The 17,154-nt window shown below is 46.4% G+C and overlaps 1 protein-coding gene across 4 annotated transcripts in view; it reads left to right on the top strand.

The window, feature by feature from the left end:
- The window catches only part of LOC144115728 (uncharacterized), a 71,280-nt gene that overhangs the window by 15,076 nt on the left and 39,050 nt on the right, over nt 1–17,154 (top strand). For all 4 annotated transcript variants that reach the window (XM_077650216.1, XM_077650214.1, XM_077650217.1 and 1 more), the window contains exon 4: nt 9,421–9,598. The gene's annotated coding sequence lies outside the window, so the exon portion shown is untranslated. The remainder of the gene's footprint in view (nt 1–9,420; nt 9,599–17,154) is intronic.

Genomic DNA, 17,154 nt, shown 5'->3' with positions numbered 1-17,154 from the left:
GGGTTTACTCGCACCCTCCGCCGCATTCAAGACAAGTATTACTGGCCCTGACTGTCTGCAGATGTCGCACACTATGTGAAAACATGCCGAGATTGTCAGCGACGCAAGACTCCTCCCACACGACCAGCAGGATTTCTGAACCCCATTGAACCTCCCTCAAGACCCTTTCAGCAGATTGGCATGGACTTGCTTGGCCCTTTTCCAACGTCAACATCTGGAAATAAGTGGATCATCATAGCGACCGACTACCTGACCCGCTACGCCAAGGCGAAAGCACTACCGAACGGAACAGCAGCAGAAGTGGCCAAATTTTTCGTGGAGTGCATTCTTCTTCGACACGGCGCCCCCGATGTGCTCATCACGGACAGAGGAACAGCATTTACAGCGGAACTCACGCAAGCCATCCTGCGCTACAGCCAAACCAGCCACCGGAGGACAACTGCATACCATCCGCAGACCAACGGACTGACCGAGCGCCTGAACAAAACCATCGCCGATATGCTCGCTATGTATGTTGATGCCGAACATAAAACCTGGGATGTCATCCTGCCTTACGTCGTCTTCGCCTACAACACCGCAGTGCAGGAGACCACCCAGATGACGCCTTTTAGGCTCGTCCATGGCAGGGAGGCCACGACCACGCTAGACGCCATGCTGCCCAACGTTACAGAAGAAGAGAACGTCGACGTTGCCGCCTACCTTCAACGCGCAGAAGAAGCTCGAAGGCTTGCCCGATTACGGATCAAAGATCAGCAGCGGTCCGACGCCAGACGCTACAACCTACGAAGACGCAACGCGGAATACAAGCCAGGAGACCAAGTCTGGGTGTGGACGCCCATTCGCCGCCGTGGATTGAGTGAAAAGCTTTTGCGCCGCTATTTCGGCCCGTACAAGGTTCTTCGTCGGCTGGGTGAACTGGATTATGAAGTCATCCCTGACGCAATGACTGCATCCCAGCGACGCCGCGTACGACCAGAAGTTGTCCATGTAGTCCGTCTGAAGCCGTATTATGCGCGCTAAAGGCCGCTGAATTTCCATGCTCTATTTTCGCAAGATCTGTCTTTTTCCCTTACTAGTCGCATTATTTGTTTTAATGCATCGGGTCGATGCTTCTTTGAGAGGGGAGTAATGCCGCCAATATTTGCAGTGTTTGTTCGTTTTTCAAATCTGCCGCGACACCACCTTATCGCTTTGTTTGCGACGCAAGATGCGACTAGATTTATCTCGATTGATCGCAGCCAGGCAAAGCTGATTCTACGTTGTTCCGGAATGTTCTAGTAACTTTGCGCCCTTTATCTCGAATGTTCGCTATCAGCTTTAAATTGAGCACGGCCGACAGCGGCGGTCATTCTGTTCGACGACCGCCGAGCACGCTTGTCGCTTCGCCGCCGCCGTGTGATTCAGTCCATTTTGGGTGCAAGTCAGCCCAATAAACAGTTCTTTTAGAAGACCCTTTCGTCCGTCTTCATCGCTGCTTCGACTGCCGTCACCACTACCATAGCCTCCTTTATACTTTCTGTGCCTGTCAACGCGCCGCGCGAACCATACAGCGGCGCCGTCGGGTAAAGTTGCGCGGCGCTGCCGCTCCCGCTGCTGAGGGCGCCACTGACGTAGGTGTCGAGGCGCACTGGTGCGAATGCCGGCGCGAGGATGGGAGCGCTGTTATTCGCTCGCGGGATAACTGCTACTAAGCATGAATCGTACAAACTCGTTATATTTACTCGTAAAGCAGACATCCTCTAAGCATAACAAGTGATCACGTTAGTTGTTAGCCAGTAACACCAACGCTATGACATGTTATGTGAGGCAGTTTCAAGATACGTGGGCATGGCTCGAAAAACTACATGACTGCTCCGCTAGCGTAAGTGGTTATAGTACAGTTACAATGCTAGTCTACGCTGCGCTAAAACAAAACTTAAGAAGAAAGGCACCAACATTTATTTACACATTTCACAACAGCCGCTGTGCTACAAGAGTAGCTACTTTTACAGCTTCATTACTTTTCGTGAGAGTGGCTTCTGCCGAAACAGCGGCTTATACAAATCATTCTTGTCTGTTATCGAACAGGCGTAGTTCACCAGCAGCGGTCTGATGAATCTAGTTGCCACAAGTAGAGAAAAATGTTCACGGTGACTGCTGTCACTGAAAGGGCACTTCAGCAGCCTTGATTTACAGATGGCTGGAACAGCTGCATCTGTCAGGTTCTTCAGTGGATTTTTAAGTCGTGGGTTTTCTTTTAAGCTTGTCTCCACAAACAGCCGCAGCGTGTCTAAGACATAGAGTAATTCGTCAGATGGGTAAAGCAGCCCACCACGGTCCTGCTCTCGCGTGAACTGCTCGAGTGGGTTACCAGTAGGTGGCTTGGTTGTGAGTAAACAGCACTGCTCACATTCCATATGTTCACTTATCACACGAGCAATGTAGCCACCTACATAAAACGTGGCCGACAGCTGCAATGTAGGTAGAGAAGCAGGGACATGCTGCACGTCTAAGCGTCCCAAGATTTCCAAAGCAGCCTTTGGAAGCTCATCGATCCTCCCAAGTGCACATAGCCCTGCAGTCCTAAGTCCAGTGCTGTGGTGACTCTCATGATATAGCACGTTGCTGTGTTCAGATGTCGCGGCAATTCCCGTCTTCAAGACTTTTTCTAGTCCTGAGAGTACTGACCGCACGTCAAGTTGGTCGTTGCATCCCAGTGACCGCCTCAGGGTTCCAAACAGCGCTTCAATCGGGTCACTGCTGAATTTCCGCGTTAGTACAAAACAGAACTTCTCCTCAGCTAACAGATAGCGAATGCAGCAAGCAGTCGAGTATGTTGTGAGCAGAAGGGCCTCGTACGTTTCGGCTGTGAAAAAGGCACGAGGATAAGTTGCATCTTTCTTCAGTTAGTCGATATATAGCGGAAATGTAACTTCCAGCCATTCCAGCCTAGAATCATTTTTGTCGTCAAAGTGCCTGACGTCAGGGAAATTTTGCTCGATATGTTGGTACTTGTTGCTGGTGTCGTGCAGTAGGAACCACCGATGGATGTTCTTCATAAAGAGTATTGTGGGTCCCGCATAGGCAAATGATGAATGGCAGCTTTGTCCTGCGTGCTCTTTCAAAAACTCCAGAGCAGATGTAACGCCTGGAGAAAAAACTTCGACAGCTCGTTTGACGTTCATTTTTTCAATATTGTTCGGAAAAACATGTTTTCTGGTTAGGCTCCTCACAGGTTTTACAATCCAATCTTTCTGCATCTCGTAGAGTTTCTTCAAGTGAGATGACGAAACCTCGCCTTTCTTTCCAAGGTCGCGTGCAAGGAACTGAGAGCGGATGTTTTTCAAGACGTGGCAATAATCAAAGCTTAAAAAAAGCAGCCGATCAGGATTACACGGATGCTGTATCCTGTACGTGAGGAATTCGCCGCAGAGGTCCTTCATGGCACTCACGTTTACTTTATGGTTGTCGCTCACAAGGCGCACCACCTTGAAGCCTGCCTCTTCAACCTTAGTGAGAACATATCGCATCAATTTGGACAGCTGTGCGCCATTCAGTCCTTTCGTAAAAAAGTACGATGCTGGTATTCTGTATGAAGTAGACAGGCCGTTAATTACAAAACAAAGCAAGGAATTTGCCAGTACCGGCGCACTGTCAAGATCGGTGGCCACACCCATGTCCACATGGCCTACGAAGCTATCTTGCTGCTTGTTGTACTGCAACCTTGGCTTTATTCGCATCTCGTCGACGATGAGAGAACATACTCTGGACTGCGGCGATTCAAGCTTGTCAAGCTCTGCTTTCAGCCGGGCTTGTACCAAGCGACTAAAACCTGTCTCTCCAGAGGTACTTCCAATGAAGTTTTGTAGTGTGTTCCTACTTGGAAGCTTCAACAATTTTTCCTTTCGGACGTGCTCATAGGCCTTTGTAGAAAGATGCCTAACTACAATGCAGTGTCGCACTACATCTTCAGACCATGTTGGCATTTTTCGCTTGAAATTGACAACTTGGTTGAGCAGGAAAACTGCAGCAATGTTTTTTTCTTCCGCTTGTTCCCGGATATATGTTATATCTCCAAAATTACTGTCTTCTTTAAGCCTTTTCAGCTCCATTTTATATTTATCTACCGTGGTGCGAAGCCTCTCTATTTGCTTTTTTAAGTCTCTCTCCTTCCTCTTCCACTTGATTCTTTCCACTGCCAGCCAGTAGGAAGATCTGATGTCAGCTTGCGTTGTTTTGTCGGCGTGGACAAGTTCTTCTTCATGCTTTGTACAAGTGGCTCTTGATTGGTGTTGCGTCACTTCAAAATAGTTGACACTTGTAGTTGGAGCGGCTTCAGAGACCTCACTGTCAGCATCAGACGCCGGCATTTCCACGTTCGTGCTTTCGTCATGCTTCATGAGTTTTTTCGCTGGCTCATCTTGGCTATGGTGGGGCTGAAAAGCTGCTCTTTTTCTTCCGCTTACACTGTGCCTCTCCTTCAATACTCGAGGTTGCAAGTACGACGGGTAGTCACTGAACACTGATGGTACAACTCCCTTTTTCAGACGGCGCCGTTTGCCCTCTGCGAAGTCAGAGATTTTGAAATGTTTGCTGCATACCCTTGAATAGTTGGAAGTGCAGTTAGGTACCCAGTCATCTCTTCGTATTGCTTTCAGCCATTGCTCACGCTGTGCAGCTTCGACGGGGATCTCATGAAAAGAAACGCCGGGCTCCTTCTTTTTACTGTCCGACCGGCACAATGGTACGCAGCAGTATGCCATTGGGAGCTGTAAGAAGAACAATTTCGGTATCAGCTGTTACATTAATTGATTCATCGCGTCCTGCAAACAATTTTTTTTTCTAACTTGAAAAACAAGGAAAACAAACATACGCGTTGCATCTTTCGGTTTCGCTCACTCCAAAGCAATGGTCATAATAGGTAAAGCTTGTGTTTTTATTTTATCAAAGAATTTCACAATTAGCCGATACATTGCAAAAAAAAATACTGCCCTGGAGCACATGTAGCATACCACACAGACGAGCTAACCAGGGAAGAAATTAGCACCGCAGACCAGAGAACACTAGCGCACATTTAATATTATTGCCTTTCTGGCGCGTAATAAACAGTTTATGGTAATGTCGTTATTTTTCACAGGCCTCAATGCGGCTGAATACGAGTTTGGCGGTTTCCGATGCAAGAGAGGGACACAACGATTGAGTTGACAACATTTTAAACTAATATAGCTTTCCATCGTTCGGTTAAGCTCACTTTAAAGTAGCCACCATAACAATAGGTAAATCTTCTGTTTCTATTTTTTCACAAAATTTCACAATTAGCGTATGTTGTAAAAAAAAATGCGCAGGAGCACATCCAACATACTACGCAGACGAGCTAGGCAGAGAAGCAATTAGCATTGGTGGTAGTGGAATTTTTATTAAAAATAATACAAAAAGGAGCATTTGCAGTCCAAAAAAAAAAAAACACGTGCACATCCCGAATTACTATTGCAGTACTGACGCGTGATAAACGCAGTTTTTTGTGCCGCCACTATTTTTCACAAGCCTTAATGCAGCTGAACACTACGCAGCAATAGCCGGAAGGATAAATCAAAGCTGGCACTCACCACTTGGTGCAATGCTGTATTCCTGCGGCATCGGAAGGCACAGAAAAGTGGAAGTAAGACCTTGCACACTGCAAAAAAGCCCACGTAACGACGACAGAGCAACAGCACGTGGCACGCGGCTATCCGGGCTGCTGTGGGCAGGCTGTGGGTGCCCCAACGTCGCTGTCGCCATCTCTCGGCAGCCAGCGGCGTAACTTCTCAAAGGAGGAGGAGCGGCGACGACGGCCGCGGAGCGCGGAGTTGACAGGCCGAGAAAGTATAAAGGAGGCTATGCCACTACGTGACACTATATAGGTCGAGTGGGAATATAGGTCGACCCCCTTACCTTCAAGTGAAGAAAATAGAAAAAATAGAGAAGCAAATATTGCCGAAACACATTTATTTGCAATGTCGGCTGCGTCCCTGGACCACCGGAGCAGCGACTTCACTCCGAACTTTCATCAGTGTCGTCGGAAGACGATTCCTTGTTGCTCACCGCCTCCCACAGTGCATCGTCCTCAGTTCCATTCAGCGTGTTGCTTATGCAGCACTTCTTGAAAGCCTTTTGCTCCATGGCATCTGGCAAAGAACGCCAGGCCGACAACACCCAGGTGTAGACGGTCGCAAGCGGAGGCCTTTGCAGGCGGCCCGTCGGCATCTTCGGATTGTCGCCGGACATTCACTCATTGTACTCCTGTCGCACTCTGTCCTTAAAGGGCTTGTTGAGTGCCACGTCAAGTGGCTGAAGGGTAGACGTGGCCGCGAAAGGCATCCAAAACCAGCGTGCTCCGATGACGCAGCAATGCACCGGGCCGACGATTCCACACCACAAGAATCCAATCAATCATCATAGCCTCGTCCATGTACCCTTTCTCATTCACGTGCACAACATTTGAAGGGAAGGCTTCCTTCGGCATGGTTTTCCTTTTGAAAATGACAAAAGGAGGCAACTTTGTGCCATCTGCCGTCCACGCAAGCATGACAGTAAAGCGCGAGTGCTCACTTCCTGTCGACAGAAGTTTTACTTCTTTGGCGCCGCGTTCGCTGACTGTGGTAGCCGAAGGCATATCAAACCAGACAGGGGTCTCGTCAGCGTTCGCAGTTTGTCCGAGCATGTAATCGTGCTCCTCACGAAGCCGAATCACATACCGCTGGAAGCTGACGATCTTATCGGCGAACTCCTCTGGCAGCTTCTGGCATATGGATGTGCGGCGACGGAGAGAAAATTCCTTGCGCCTCAAAAACGGCACACCCATGACTTCGGTGCACTGAACTCTTCTTGGTGTAGTCCAGCTTCCCGCGCAGGGTCCAAAGCTTTGCATTTAATGGAATGCACAGTCACGGGTAGTTACCGCGCACGAAGGTGCCGCACAAAGTCCGCAAGTGCGTCCTCAAGTTTTGGATGCACTGCACGACGTCCGCGAAAGGACATTTTGCTTGGCTTGCATGCGAACAACTTATCTTTCTGTCTGCGCCAATACCGCACGCTCTTCTCCGAAATGCCGAACATGCGCTTAGCGGCCATGTTCCCGTTCGCTTCAGCGAATTCTTGAAAGCCACTGTGAACTGCCTCCGCGTGCCGCAGGTACTCATTGCTAACATGGAATTGCGCACGAGGTCAAACAAAGCAGTGCACGCAAAGACCAACAATCCGGTGGCTCTGAACGAAAAGAAAACATCAAAAGCAATCGCGTTTGGATGTCGATACGGCTTTGGCTATCCGTTCGCGAACAGGCTCCGTGGGTTGCCAGACTGCGACTCACATTCTGCTAAGGCCGCTTTATAAGAGGAGGGGCGACTTTCGCTCGCTGTTTTTAAGAAAAAATCTCGACATATATTCCAGTTTATACAGTACATTAAAACTTTCTATAAAACAACAAATACGCAGAACATAACTAGCGAACACGTTTTATAAAAGAGCACTTGTATTTGGTAATTACAGAATATTATTGGTTTCGGCAGTGGCGGTCCAGATTCGATGGAGGCGAAATTCTAAAGGCCCGTGCACTGTGCAATGTCGGTTCATGTTAAAGACCCCCAGGTGGTTGAAAATTCTTAAGCCCTAATTCATTACGGCATCTCTCATACATAGCCTGAGTCACAGTGGGGCATTAAACTATAAACCAAACCAGAATATTTTTTGCCTTCCTTGAGTGTGATTGGTAAAATTATGCACTTGTGGCAGGTGGAGTGAAAAAAGCGGCACCCGTGCTAGTATCGGTAAATTTTTGTCTTTTCCTCTGCCTGAGCAAGAAATGTAAGAACAGGTTTCTAAACAACCATGATACATATATACACCCAAGGGGGTACAGCCAGTCAAAGTGTGTGGTAAACCTTTTCTGTAAAATATTTGATGAAATATGTTAAAGCTATTGACATGTGAACATTCCATAGGGGAAATGGTGACATAATATCTTTTAACTCAAGACTCATGGCTGGGACGAAGCTGTGAATGGTGAAAAATATGTGTGTTTTGTGTTGTGTAAAGGAGTTTGAAATGGGAGCTTTACCACATGCTACTCCTGTCATTTGGGCGAAGTCTCGTCGCGGCTCTATTGCATAACTAGCACGGAGTCTTTCGGTGCTACTAAAATCTTTGTCATGAAAACAGCAGAAAAATGGTGCGACAGAAATTCCTGTGCTTGGCGAGACCATATCGTCATAACTACAGTTCTACAGTACTGCACGTAATTTCATTCGTTTCAACGCGGTGCAAAGTGCAGGATGCAGGATGAAGCACTGTAAAAGGACGTTGAGATATCTTCCTGATCATGGCTACAAAATACTTGTACCATGTAAACGAGCAAGGGATCGCAAATGCGGCAGCCATGGAATGAGATTTCGCACCGAAAAACTCCTTTATCAGATACATTTGATACCTGCAGTGGCATTAACAAGCATGCTCAAATTCAAATCGTTTTCCTTCTTTCAAGCTCTCAATAAGGGGAAGGTCACTGCGAGCTTGTTTCATGGGTGTGTTAAAAAAGAACTTAGCTTTTTCACTTGCATTTTCAATGATGCCGTAAAGAACATGTCAGGAGAATAACACTTTATCAGTGCAACGAACAAGCGTAAATGCACATTTCAGTGTAGAGCAGGTTCTAATTTTTCTATATACTTCTAAAATTTCATGCTTGTCTCCGTAATGGTCATTTCCAAACCCGCAGGCAAAATTCGAAATGAAGCAGGACAATATTGTCATCCAAGAAATTTTCATTTCCTAAGCGCTTGAAAAGAAAAATCAGCGACACATTATTCCTGCTCTCGGGAGGTCATATGGCCAGCTGTAGGGTGTTTCCGTAGCGTTCGTCAATGAAATACCATTCACTGTGCACGCTCAGGGATCAACTAACAAGAAGGGATCTTTTCAGCTATGTCGTTCGGCGCAGCCTATTTCGTACACAATGCCTGGAAATCTTTCACGAGGGAGTTTGTCCTTCACTTTCACCAGTTCTGTTCACACTTTGCCAGTGGGGACGTGCGCGATGTTGACATGCTTGCGGAAAATACTTCCTAGCGCTTCACTAATTCCTGCTACGTATTCGACAAGAGCTCGTTTTCCTTCTGGTTTTTCGGTGCTCTCGTTTTCTTCAGAGACAGGGGTTTTGCTGGCCTTCTTCTTTCGGTGTTCCTGATGAAGGAAAGAATGTAGCCGTGTCTCCGCAGCTCGGTCTCTTTTCTTTTTAGTATTTCGCTCTTTAGATTAGCGTCTTGGCTGCAGACGTGTCTTGCACGGTTGATCAGGGAGACAACCACAGACCATTTGTGAGTGACTGGGTGAACAGACCCAAATGTATCTTCCAGAGTTCCCGCTGTATACACTGTAAGTGGTCTGTGCTGTATTGTGTTTCCGCAGATCGCCTCTGGCAACGACATTGTGGTGATGCTGAGAGCGCACCGAAACTTGGTGACCATGGGATGTGCAGAGCAGGGACAGCTGGGACGAGTGGCTCCCATGTTCACATCACGTGGTGGACGCAGGTCATTCACCTGCCTGCTTGAGCCTGGCACAGTGAGGGTGCAACGCCCCACAGGTGAGTGTATACTGTGGTGTCCAGGAATGGGAGGCAGCCGTCGGTTTCTTCCTCAACAGTGAACTTGATTGATGGTTCAGTGGTGTTCAGGTGGTCCAGAAAAAGGGCCGTGTGCTTGCGCTCTAGAACACTGAAGCAGTCGTCCGCGTACCCGAGAAATATTATTGGTCTCGGCTGGAAAGTGGTTAAGGCTTTGTTTTCAATGACTTCTATCGTGATGTTCGCCGCTGGGACCGAGAATGCTCCTCTCATTGCTGTGCCGAAAATTGTGTTGGTAAAAGTCGCCATTATATGTAAGATGGGTCTTAGCGAGACAGAAGCGCAATAAGTCTCATAGCTGTGCTGCTTCGAAAGTGGTCCCATCTTGCCATGAGTCCTCATCTTCGAGACTTTGCCTGCAAGCTTCAATGTCCAGGTTGACCGGTACGCTGGTAAAGAGTGATCAGTGATCGAAAGAAACAAGCATGCCGTTGTCTTCGGGGATAATGGCTTTTACCTTACCTTGTTAAGGGGAGACACTGGTCTTAAAACAAAAATTTTATTAGAGATATTGTCACGGAATTGGGTATGCGTATGTATTTCTTCTTTCTGTTTTCAAAAGCGTAATTAGTTTCAGCTTATCTCAATTACTTCTCTACTTTTGAGAAATTAACTGAAGCCTAATTAGGTAATTTCTTACGGGTCATTAAGACACTTTCCCTCAACATTTGTAGCCATAGCTGAAACCTGACATGAGCTATTCTATTTATATTGTTATTAAGGTACATCATCATTAGGGGTGTGCGAATATTCGATATTTCAAATACGAATCGAATATGTTTCATATTCGGTTCATATTCGTATTCGAGAAATGATATTCGTGATTTTCCGAATATTCGAAAATTTCCAAATACCCGGCAGCGATCGTATACCGCGCCGACTTTTGTTAATTTGATTGTCGCAAATGCGCAGTATCTGGGCAAATTATCTGAATATAGAGTTTAAAGTTCTAGGAAAACAATATAAAGGCCCTGTTCTTTCTTCTCCATGGTTTATCGCGTGGACCGATCGCATTCCGATGCCGCCAGGCTTGACCTTGTGTGCAATTCCGCAAGTGGGCTTTCCCACATACCACACGTGCTGCAAGCAAGATGGAGGACAACCCGCTTCTAACAACTGCTACGCGAAAGCACGTTAATTTTTTTTATCCTTCGGTAATGTGTTATCTAATTATTGCCTACACCTATGACATTCGTTTTTTCACCTTAACTCTCCGACCGTGACCACCGCCATCTTGTTTTGGTCAACTACGCTATGCGGGAAAGCCTACTTGCGGAATTTCACGTGAGGGTCCCGAAGGGGCGAGTCGAGGTGTCACAACAGGGCAAGCGATCCTGTAAAAATCCCGCCTATTTATTGCATGGTGCACTGTAACCCATGCAGCTCTTAAGTGGGCGTAACGGCAGGCGTGACAACATTTGGAGGGCCCCTGTCACTAGGTCAAAAAAGTAACCTGGCCGCGTAGTTTTGGTTTCTGAGCTTTGCCACTCGCCCGTGGCAGTGGCAACTGTCGGTCCGTGCATTCGCCAGTAGTCCAATCTCAGCACCGTGCCGCTTTCAGACGCTGACTGACGCGTCGCTGGTCAATTTTTTTTTCCTTTTTAGAAGCAGTCTGGCCATTCCGATGTCAATGTGCATTCCCATCTCGCTTACGTTCGCGATGTCTTCCAGCATGCCGAAACTCGGTGCTCGTCACATGATTACAGGTGCTTTCACGATAGAGCCGCCTCATAAGACTACCGCATTTTCGTTAGTTTTTTTTTTTTTTTCGGGGCCGCGGGGCATTTTATAAATCGACCTTCTAATAACCCGGGCGTTTGTGTCGGTTCTTTGAACTTCGAATTAATGAGGTTTTACTATCCATCATGCAGTGGTGGAACTGTTGCGCCGATTGTGCCAAACTGCGCCAAATCAGAAATCCTGCTACATGCTGCTACAAAATCGATTTTTTGCCTACTTTTGCGCCACGTCTGCGCCAAAACGCCGCTGAATAACTCTGCCGAGAGCAGAACCGAAATTCTCTGTCGCGGAACCCGACATCTGCCGGCAACACTGTTCAAAACCTGTGCTGATTGGAAGAAAATGGCGGGACGAAAGTGTCCATCTTCATCCATGCTGGTCATCGCTGCCGGAGGTCATCGCAGTTCACGAGGTCTCCGCCTTGATGGATGAGTTTAGTCTTTGTGTCTCGGAAGATATTAGCCAGAAAATCCGAATGACTTGGCAAAATGACTTCTGGCAAAAATTTTTCGAACTCAAGCAAGACGATGGGGCTCGAAAATATCCCTTGTTGGCAGCACCCGTAAAAGCACTTCTGTGCCTCTCGCACAGCAAAGCTCATTTGGAGAGGGGCTTCAGTGAAAATCAGCAAGTGCTGAGAGGGCGATCGTCCTTTTCAATACAAATTGTAAATGGGCTTAGGTCTTTAATGACATATTGCCAGCGTTTCGGCCGAAATCCAGCTGCCATTCCCAAGACACAACGATTAATCGGAGCGCTGAAAGTATCGCGGAAGTGACAGCTGCAGTGGTTGGAGGCAGATGCAGCAGAGGAGACGTGCAAAACAAGCAAAAGGCTGGTGTACCGCACAAGGACACCCAGAAAAGAGGTCAGAATGAAGAGAAGGTACTGGAAAAGATCAGGCTGGCCAGGAATATGATGACGAATGCCGAGCTGCTTTTCGCAACAGGTGTCAAGTCTAAAAATTTTGCAGATGTTGCAAGCCCTTCTGAAGAATGGACAGGAAAGGCTCGCAGCGGCGCTGTCTGAGATGGAGTCATCAAGGAAAAAAAAGAAATATTACCTTTATTTTGCAGTTCTAAGAATGGTATAATTTTTTATAGCTTTGTTGCATATCTCGTTATGTCGTCCATATGAATAAAAAAGGCTTTATTCTTAGCAAAATCTCCTGTTTGCATATTTTTGCAGCTTTTTAAGGAAAGAACAGAATTTAGACTGAATTTGGGATTGAAGCTTGTTTTTGCATGGCTATGGTCGTCATAAACACCGGAGCAATTGACTGTTCCAGAAATAAAACAAGCCTTCTTTATTTAAGTGCTTCGAGACATGAAATTTTGCTAAGAAAGTTTTTTTCCTCCTACAAAAGCTCAAATATCTGCTGCAAAATGCCATTTTTCCTGCTACAAAACTTGAAATTGCTGCTACAAACTGCAATTTCGTCTGCTACAATAGCTGCTACAAGAAGCCAGTTGTCAGTTCCACCACTGCATCGTGTTACTTTTGTTTCCAGTCCTGTCATGCTATGGATTTCATTTTGTCTGACCACGTTGCAGGTTGGATACTGTTATGCTGTTCAATTAAGTAGTATGCATTTCTGTGCACATCATGAATTTTTTTTTATACGGTGCTCAGGCAGTGTAGTTTTGTTTATTGCAGTTGCAAAGGCCATTCACTATTTTGAAAAAAATATGAGCAGCAATGTTTGCTTGTTTATCTTTTCTGAATTTATTTTGTGTGCTGACCATATACTCGATATTCGAAGCCATTTTTTTCTACATATTCGGATTCGATTCGTATTCGAAAATTTCAGTATTCGCACACCCCTAGAAAAATGTTCAATTATGTTGATGCATTACAAATCTAGAATATTAATAGCTGGTATTATTGTTAACAAAATTTGATATGTTCACTTGGCCACATAATAGCATAGCTCCACATTTCAATTCTTTCTAAGGTCAACGGTGTAAAGTTTATTAAAATTGCATCTTCAGAACATAATGAAAAGTTCCATAATGCTAGTGATGATGGCCAAAAACATGAACCTGCGAAAATCACATTTAACTTTTTGACACTGACTACTAAAAATTTTGGAGGAAATCTTGAGCAGTGGATTTCATTTAGATGTTCCCTATCTGTTTCCCTGCAAAGCAAAACAAAAAGTATTATTCCATCCATGGAAGCATTAATAACAAAAATGTCGAAGGTGTAAGCGTGATGAAGTTGTAAGAAAAATGATTACTCATGAAGTTAATGTACCCGTTGGAATAAGTTCCCGCCCTTCTGCCGCCAGCCACTCGTACTCGTGCCAAAGCAAGTCCTTGAATGGCTTGTTAATGCCAACGTCTGGGAGCTGTGGCTGCCCCGTCAGACCGCTGGGAATCACCAGCATATCTGTATCTTCATTTCGGAGCTCTGCCTTCACTTTCGCGGTAAGGCGGCCGCGAAATGAATCCAGCATGAGGAGGTTCGGATTGCAATTTTTGAGGGATGCCCCTGGCCTCAAAAGCCACACCCGGGCGGTACCAGTCAATAACTAAGTCATTCGTCATAAAACCTTTTTCGTTCACTCGCACAATCACTCCTTTCGGGAACATTTCCTTTGGCATAGTTTTTCTTTTGAAGACGATGTACGTTCGGAGCTTAGTGCCATCTGCCAAGCGTGATAGCATAACAGTGAACCGAAGTTTCTCGTTTCCTGTCTAGAGAAGCTTAACCTCGCGAGCTCCGCTCACGCTCACTGTTGTGTTGCTCGTCATGTCGAAGTAGACTGGAGTCTGGTCCGCATTGCCGATTTGACAAGCAGGTATCGCTGCGAGTCGCGGAGCTTGAGGTTGTGCCTATGGAAGGCGAGAACTTTCTCCTCGTAAGCAGCAGGCAGCTTCTGGCTGGCATACACTAGTACGCCGACGAAAAGAGAAGCCAGCCCTCCATAAATTTCGAAGCCCAAGCCCTGCTGGCTTTGAAGTCTGTTCGGAGTATTCTAGCTTCTGCAGCAAAGAGCAGGGCTTGTTGCGTGATCATTTCGCATGTCACTGGAAGGGACCGATCACGTATTTCGGTGACATACGCTGCAAGCTTGACCTCCAGCTCCAGAAAGCGTCCCGACTTCGGCCCGCGGAAACCTCTTCGCTTGGAGTCGCAATCGAAAATTTTGTCTCTCTGCTTTCACTACTCCCGCACCAACCGTTCAGAGACGTCGAGCTTGCGGCCCGCCGCGCATTTGTTGGTTTCTTCGGCGTAAATGATGGCCTCCCTCTTAAACGCTGCAGTGAATGAGCGCCGAATGCTTTTCGAACCTGGAGAGCTCATGGCGAAGCACGCGACCGGCAGTCGAGTCAAAAGCACCAACTCGAAGCACTGCCAAACAAAGAGTAATCGGCGTCGGCTCTTCCAGCAAACATCGGCATTCCCAAGAAGTGCCGCTGTCACGTATTGCACAACCAACTGAAATAGCAACTCTTGCATCAGCTAGCGACACTCCCGGGCACTGGCGCAGACTCCGCGATTGGAACAGCGGGACAGTGGCCCTTCCCGCGAGTGAAATGAAATGAAAGTGGTTTTGGGGGAAAGGAAGTGGTGCAGTATTTGTCTCAAATATTGGCGAAACCCAGTTGTAAAGGAAGAGATAAAGGAGGGAGTGAAAGAATAAAGGAAGAATGAGGTGCTGTAGTGAAGGGCTTCCGAATAATTTCGACCACCTGGGGATCTTCAACCTGCTGTACTGACATTGCACAGCTAACGGGCGCCTTTGCGTTTCGCTTTCATCGAAACGCTGCCGCCGCTGTCGGGTTCTAACCCGGGTATCCTGTTCAGTAGCACTGAACCATCGCGGTGGGTAACTATGTGTACAGTAAAAATAAAAAATGAGAAATCCTGGCCAAAAAGCCCGCGGAATACCTGAATGCTACGCTTGGAGCCGTAGAGCAAACAAAAACTTCTAACATCGCTGTAGCGTCCCTGATAGATTGTTTTTCTTGCTTTTATTGGCAGTTCAAGGTTTCGTTTCGAATGTAAGTCGACCCCCCACTTCGGAATTTTAAATTTCAAAAAAATTGTCGACTTACAATCGTGTACATACGGTATTCTGTACTTTGTCAGCACCATGGAATCTGAGAGCAGAAAAGCGCAAAGAAATTAGCCACTCTAGCTCTGCGGTGTCCCCGCCACTACGCTTCAAAGTGTAGTGGTCAACCATCCATGTGTGCATTGTCGTCAGTGAGGGGCCTTTTGCCAAATGGGGATTATAATTTCAAGTTGAAGAAGTATTTCTCACTCTCGACATTCGAATTGTAATGTGTACCGTGCTACTGTTTTAACCCAATACATACTCTTTGTGTTGGAGATGTATCACTTGTAGTGATGCAGTACCGTAATTAGAAAATACATCTATTAATACTGCAGATAAATGGTGCATACCTCTGGAACTCACCTACGGAGCAGATGTGTGATGGCTGACGAAAATGGTTCACCTTCAGTTGAGAACGCGGAAAGCTAAAGAAAGAATAATGATAGATTAAAGTTAAGATACACGAAGAGAGCAGAATGGATCACGGAGCAGACGCGAGTTGATGACATCCTTGCCAAAATAAAGAAATGGGCATGGCCAGGCCATATAATGTCAAGGGAAGATAACCGATAGTCTTTTATGTAATTCCAATGTTGGTAAGCGTAGCAGAGGGCGGTAGAAAGTTAGGTCGGAGGATGAGATGAAGCTTGCGATATAGAGTGGCCGCTGCTGGCACAGGGCAGGGTTTATTGGAAAGAAGCTGGTGGCATTTGTCCTGCATTGGACGTGAGGCGGATGATATTAAAACATGCCGTACGATACGCTCCCTGTAGGCATGTTCAAAATAACGACATATTTGGAAGGGTTGAAGAAATGCACCACTTCTAGCAGCATTGAATTTTTGAGCACATTGCTGAGCCGGCACTTATTGGTGGCCAAGAAGCCCCATAAAGAAAACCACTGGCACGAGACAAGCGCTTTCGTAGGATAGCTTCCAATAGACATTACATGAGTGAAGTACATAAAAACTTTCTTTAAACAACAAATACGCAGAGCGTAAGTAGCGAACACCTTTTATAAAAAAGCAGTTGTATTGGGTAATTACAGAATATTTTTTGTTTTGGCTGCAGCGCTCGAATTTCGATGGAGGTGAAATTGTAGAGGCCCGTGCACTGTACGATGTCTGTGCATGTCAAAGAGCCTCAGGTGGTTGAAATTTCCTAAGCCCTAATTCACTACGGCATCTCTTATAGCCTGAGTCGCTTTAGGGCGTTAATCCCCCTGAAACCATAAACAAAACCAGAATATTTTCAGCCTTCCTTGAGTGTAATTGGTGGAATTACGCACTTCTGGCAGGTGAAGTGACCAAAGCAGCACCTTCGCTAGTATCTGTACATTTGTATCTGCCTCTGCGTGAGCAAGACGTAAGAACAGGATGCTAGAGGACCTTCACAATACATATATCCACCTAGGCTGTACAGCCAGTCAAAGTGTGGTAAACCTTTTCTGGTAAAATATTGGACGAAATTTGTTAAAGCTATCGACATGTGGACATTCCACGGGGGAAACAGTGACATAATATCTCGTAACTCTAGACACCCACGGCTCTGGTGAAGCTGTTTATGGTGATGAATATGTGCATAGTGCGTTGTGTGTGTTTTGTGTTGTGTAAGGGAGTTGGAAAGGAGAGCTTTACCACATGTCACTCAGGTCAATTGGGCGAAGTCTCTTCATGGGTCTATTGCCTAAGTATAGCACTGAGTCTTTCGGT

Source organism: Amblyomma americanum, chromosome 1, assembly GCF_052857255.1.
Source record: "Amblyomma americanum isolate KBUSLIRL-KWMA chromosome 1, ASM5285725v1, whole genome shotgun sequence".
NCBI lineage: Eukaryota > Metazoa > Arthropoda > Arachnida > Ixodida > Ixodidae > Amblyomma > Amblyomma americanum.
Note: the sequence above shows the minus strand (reverse complement) of the source record. Positions and strands in the feature narration are given on the sequence as shown.